We start from the raw sequence: 5,923 nt of genomic DNA, 5'->3' as shown, positions 1-5,923 counted from the left end.
GTACGTTGTTCATGCTCTACCCCGTTCCGAGACAGGATTTCGGCGGCGCCTCCCTGTTGTTCTCCGGATGCACATTCTCTCGGCATTTTGCCGAGACGTGTATTTGGAGAACAGCGGGGAGGTGCTGCTGAAATTTTGTCTCGAAATGGGGTAGAGCATGGACCGTACTCAATCTACACATTCTCGGGTGGGATTAGGACCCATCTTTACCTATTAGAGATGTAGGTGGATTAAATGTCAACCTTGTAAAAAATAAAATATTGATGTGGGTAATTTAAATGAATCCTTAATTTTGTTGTGTGGGTTCCAATGAAGCAGAGATGGCAGATAATCAGTGGATGTATAGTGGGTTTTTCCGTCGGAATCAAGTAACAACAGAGTGGGTCGAGAAAACTGATGTGTTTTTGAAAGAGATATTCCGTAGTCCAATGAGGATGGTGCCAGAATGCCCGTGTGCCAGATGTATGAGACGTATCCGCAGAGATAAGAGTGCGATGACTAAGCACCTTCGCACGCATGGATTTATGCCCAACTTTAATATGCCGATAAACTTTGCCCAGCGGGACCGTGGTAGAGAGGATGTGATACGACAACGCGTCGCTGGTTATGAGGACGATGGGGTTAGAGACATGCTAGATGATGTCTTTGCTGCACAGCCGACACCTCCGTCACATTCAGCGAATGAACCGGAGGAGCCGGAGGAAACCGCAAAGGCCTTCCTGGAAATCTTGGCCTCGTCAAAGAAACCTCTCTATGAGGGTGCCAAGCTGTCTGTGCTGGATGCCATCTCGCAACTGGTGGAAGTGAAGGCTGAGTACGGCTGTAGCCGAGGTTGCTTCGAAGCATTTCTGGGAGTATGGGCTAACAGCCTGCCCGAGGGCCATGAATTGCCGAAAACCCTGTACGGTACGAAGAAAATCATGAAGGCGCTCTCCATGGACTATGAGAAAATACATGTTTGTCCAAAGAATTTCCTTTTGTTTAGGCATGAGTATGCGGATGACAACTACTGTAGGAAGTGCGGTTCCTCTCGGTATATTGATGTGGTCGATAAGCATGGTCAGAAGCGGCAGCTAAAAATCCCTGTGAAGGTTCTTCAGTATCTTGATTTTATAAAAAGACTGCAGCGCCTTTTCATCACCGAGGAGTCTGCCAAAATGATGAAGTGGCACAAGGAAGGGAAAAGGTACAATCCAAAAAAAAATTGTACATACATCAGAAGGTGAAGCATGGAAGTCATTCGATATGAAGTACCCGGAGGAAGCAGCCGAGGCTGGGAATGTCAGAATTGCTATAACAGGTGATGGGTTCAATCCATATGGTATGTCGTCTAATCCATACAGCTGCTGGCCCATATTTGTTATTCCGCTCAATCTCCCTCCCGGCGCCATAATGCAAAGCTAGAGAAGATCTTCCCGCCAGGCTTCTTTACTCCGATGACACATCTCATTTTGCACCTTGCGAACGAGGTATTGTTGGGGGGCCCTGTGCAGTATCGTTGGCAGTACGGCCCTGAGAGACAGAACAAGCATCTGAGACAGAAATGTGGAAACAAAGCTAAGATTGAAGCTTCCATAGTTGAGGCAGTTATCCTAGAGGAGGTGGCAGACCTCAGGACAGCCTACTATCCGGACCATGTTCCCACGTTGCACAATAAGGTGTCTCGATACAATACAGAAGAACCCAAATATAAACCCAAGTTGCCTCTATTCACTGGGCAAGGTGGCAGGGCTGGATGCTCGACATCTTATGTCATGCCACGAGATGAGTGGGAGGATGTCATGTTCTATATCTTGCACAACATCAAAGAAGTTGAGGATGAGTGGATGAGGGTATACCTTTGCACCATTCTTTTAGTCGATTCGTTGTGTTCACTTTGCCTAGTTCTTATACCGCTTTTCTTATTGTAGTCGATTCGTTGAGGAAGAATGGACAGGAATGCTGCCTCCTACTGAAGCGGAGGCACTTGCTCTTCTCCGAAAGGGTGCTGATGGAAGGAAAAATTTTGTTGCGTGGTTCATGGAGAAAGTAATATTTCACACTTCCCTATTACCCATTTCACACTTCCAATTAAACTCATGCACCCTATAATTTCAATTAAACTTGTAGGGAAATGATCCGAACGAATCAACGGATGAAGAATTGAGATGGGTTTCCATGGGTTTTGACCCTACCGTCATGACATGCCAAAAGTATGATGTGAATGGGTATCGCTTCCATACAGAGGAGCACCAGAACAGTCGGTCTGATCCCAAAACCATAAATACCGGAGTCTTCACCGAAGGAGATAATAATGTAGATTACTACGAAAGGGTAGGAAAAATATACGAGCTTACATTCAAATGTGGCCGTAAACACCTAAGTCTCACTGTGTTCAAATGCCGATGGTTCGACCCCAAAAAGGGTCTGAGACATACACCTTCTATTGGTTTAGTTGAAGTTAAACCATCAACCGTCTATGCCGGAGCTGATCTCTTTATCGCCGCTACCCAGGCCACACAAGTATATTATCTGCCTTACCCATGCCAGAAAGAGTACCTAAAGGGTTGGGAAGTTGTGTTCAAGGTGTCGCCACATGGTAAGCTACCAGACCCGAACGATGATGATTACTACAACATAAACCCCATGACATACGAGGGAGTGTTTTTTCAAGAGGAACATGATGACGTGGTCCGAAACAAGGAGGATGATGACTTGGGTTATGTTGACCTGGACCCAAACGACGACGGCGCCCGGATTGATGGTGAGGCAGTTGTGAATCAAAGAGACATAATTATGCTTGAAAAGTTAAATGAAGACGCTGATGCTGACGATGAGGAAGAGCCTCCACCTCCGTCAGACAACGAAGAAGATATGCGGGATAGTGATGATGAGACCGGTCGACAAATAGATTACAATAGTGATGATTCATATGGGTTCTAGAAAATGTATGTTCTTTTAATAATGTTCTCTTCCGCTATTAATGTCTTTCCTGTATGCTTGTTTTTTTATATCCTTACTAATTGTTTATTCTCTTCTCAATGCAGGTTTGCTAATCATGGGCAAGTCCAGCGGTGCCAGTTTCCTCAGTAAACTCAAAGGAGGACTTACTCGGAGTGGACGAGCCCACAAGGTTCCCTCCCGACTACGCGAGGATGGCACCTCACAGGGAGGTGGAGGGGTCGGGGGAGGAGACCCTAGAGGAGGAGGGGGTGGGGGGAGAGCCCCTAGAGGACGAGGAGGTGGGGGGAGAGGCAACCGGGCCAAAAAACTCCGGGCCGTGTCCGAAATAGGAGGGTTTTCTTCGATGCCCTCCTATGCTGATGCAGCTTCTGAGTCTGAGGAGGAGGAGTATATTCCTGATGTCGAGGAGGAGGAGGCCGAGGAGGAGGAGGCGAGGAGGCCGAAATAGGAGGGTTTTCTTCGATGCCCTCCTATGCTGATGCAGCTTCTGAGTCTGAGGAGGAGGAGTATATTCCTGATGTCGAGGAGGAGGAGGCCGAGGAGGAGGAGGCCGAGGAGGGCGAGGAGGGTGGAGGGGAGGTTGACCCCGAGTTGTGGGGTGACTTGCCACCGGGTGCTCCGCAGGGGTGGCTGCGTGGTAATGCCGGAGTACCTACACCACCTTCTATCGAGGCGCACAAGTGGCTCATTGAACCTGCGGGGACAGAGTAAGTGCATCTCAATGATACTTTCAACACATGACAACATTTTTTTATTGTACACATGGCAACCCTTTGATTCTCTTGCAGTAACTGGATCCTTCACGGAAAGGGCCGTAAACCGAACGGCCTTCTCACTGTCCTGTTGAAGCAGTTTTGGCCTGGCCTATTCTGCCCGCGGCCAGACAGGGACCCACAGCTGCGTGTTTTGGCCATAAGCTGGGCCCACTACGAGGCTTGCAGCAACGCGGAGTACGGGACGGCCGCTAAGGCCGTGATCACCAAATTTTGGGTAAGTTCCCTTTTGAATCACTTGTCTTTAGTTTCGTTCATAGTTTATCATTGAATCACTCAAATCATGCCTTGTTTGCTTCTGGTTTATGCATGATTGCAGCAACTCTATAGAGTTCTTGATGAGCACAAGGCCAGAGCCGACGTGGTCTTACTTGCGTCTGCAAAGAAGAAAGCTCGTCAGTTGCAGTACGAGGTGCGTTGGGTTGCCGTCTCACAGTACTACCACATCTACCTGCAACAAAAGATGACCAAAACTCAAGCACAGAGGCAAAAAATTACCATGAGCAGGGAGCAGTTCATGATGGTAACTATTACTGACTTTTCATTGTTTCAAGGAGTCAACTATATGTTTTGTGCTCACATGTCATGCTTCCAAAATTTGCATAGGTTGTTCCTCGTTGGTGCTATGGAAGGCATGACGGATGGGCGTGTTTGGTGGATAGGTGGGTCGGTGACGATCCAGAGTTTGTTGCCAAGAGCATCAAGGCCCGGGCTAACCGTGGAAAAGACGGGACACACGGCCAAGGAAACAGGAACCACTGGGGCTTCAAGGCCATGAAGGTATATCTATATGAAAGATGCATTTTGGTTCTTCTTTACCGTCATGTTCTTATGTATGGCTAACTTCTGTTTGACGTTGCAGGAGGACAAGTTGCAGAGGCCGCTCTCAGACATGGAGTCGTGGAAGCTGGCCCGTGAGCGGAGTGATCGCAAGGAGGGCGAGAGCCAGTACTACGGCAACACCGAGAAACACCTACAGTCTTACACTCAGAACTATCAGAAGTTGCATCCGGATGTTCCCGTTCCTGAGGTCGCCCAGTCTCAGATCGACGACACGGCGGTGGTGGCCATCCAGGGTAAGTCCCATGGCCGGTATCCGTGTTTCGATGGCTTGGTCACTCCGTCGATCTCGTACACACGGCTTCGAGCTACCAACCCGAGCCCGTTAGAGAGTACGGGGCGTTCGCAGCCTCCCTTAGTCCGCCAACGTGCTGTAAGTACTTCCCCTTATCTTCTTTGTCTCTATCTTTCTTAGTTTATTTTCATCACTGCCCACTTAGAAACAACCTCAATTTTGTAGGCATATCAGACCTTTCTCGAGCATAGGCATATTGAGGTGAGGGAGTACTTGCAACGAGTGAAGGCAAATGATGATTACAGCCGTCAAGTGATGGCGGTTAGTTTTGCCCTCTTAAACCAAGCTCAAATTTGCACTTTCATTCCTTCTAACTTTGTTGATCACGGCTTGTTTCTAAGTGGACTTGTTTAACTAACATCCAGGCTATGTTGGCGTCTTGGACTAACCGCACAGAGCCACCACAAGTTGGACCCCCACCACCACCTGCGGGAGACGCCCCACACATTCCCACGTTCGAGGAATGGCTGGCACTAGGCGGTGATACTCCGGTTAGTAAATTTTCCTAACTAATGACAAACTAGTTCTCGTTCATTCAACACTATCATGTCATATTTACCGTTAGAATCTTCTTTCAAACATGTAGGGGACCGGTGGCTCGACTCCTGCTACGTCGACCCCAGTCACTCTGATCTCGCAGAGTGATGGTGGTCGCGGTGGCGGTTTTGGCGGAGGAGGACTTGGCGGTGGCGGTTTTGGCGGAGGTGGACTTGGTGGTGGTTTTGGCGGAGGTGGAGTCAGTGGTGGTGGTGGTTTTGGAGGAGGTGGACTCGGTGGTGCTTGATGTCGATGATGATTCCGTGTATGCGGCCGTTGTGCCATGTCTTTCATGTTTCAACTTTTATGATGTTTCATGTCTTGCACTACTCTTATGTTCATGGACTTTCGCCGGTGATGATCTTTAGATGATGAACTTGACTATGTTTAAATGATGTTGATGAACTGTCATATTTCATATTATTCTGTTTTGAAATGTTGTCAAATGAATTGGAAAAGAGAAAACAGGGAATAAAAAAAACTATGCCTACGGCAAAGCCGTCGGCATAGATAAATTCAGGAGCCACCAGGAGGC

At 48.1% G+C, this 5,923-nt stretch overlaps 1 long non-coding RNA gene across 1 annotated transcript; it reads left to right on the top strand.

Annotated features, from left to right (window-relative positions):
- The first annotated feature begins 4,872 nt into the window (after positions 1 to 4,872).
- Positions 4,873 to 5,243, top strand: LOC123150643 (uncharacterized). The gene is made up of 3 exons (XR_006475267.1): positions 4,873 to 4,929; positions 5,017 to 5,112; positions 5,217 to 5,243. It is a non-coding gene; the product is annotated as an uncharacterized lncRNA (long non-coding RNA).
- Positions 5,244 to 5,923: the final 680 nt, after the last annotated feature.

The sequence above is a fragment of the Triticum aestivum genome, chromosome 7A, assembly GCF_018294505.1.
Source record: "Triticum aestivum cultivar Chinese Spring chromosome 7A, IWGSC CS RefSeq v2.1, whole genome shotgun sequence".
Taxonomy (NCBI): domain Eukaryota; kingdom Viridiplantae; phylum Streptophyta; class Magnoliopsida; order Poales; family Poaceae; genus Triticum; species Triticum aestivum.
This window is presented reverse-complemented; position numbering and strand designations above follow the sequence as displayed.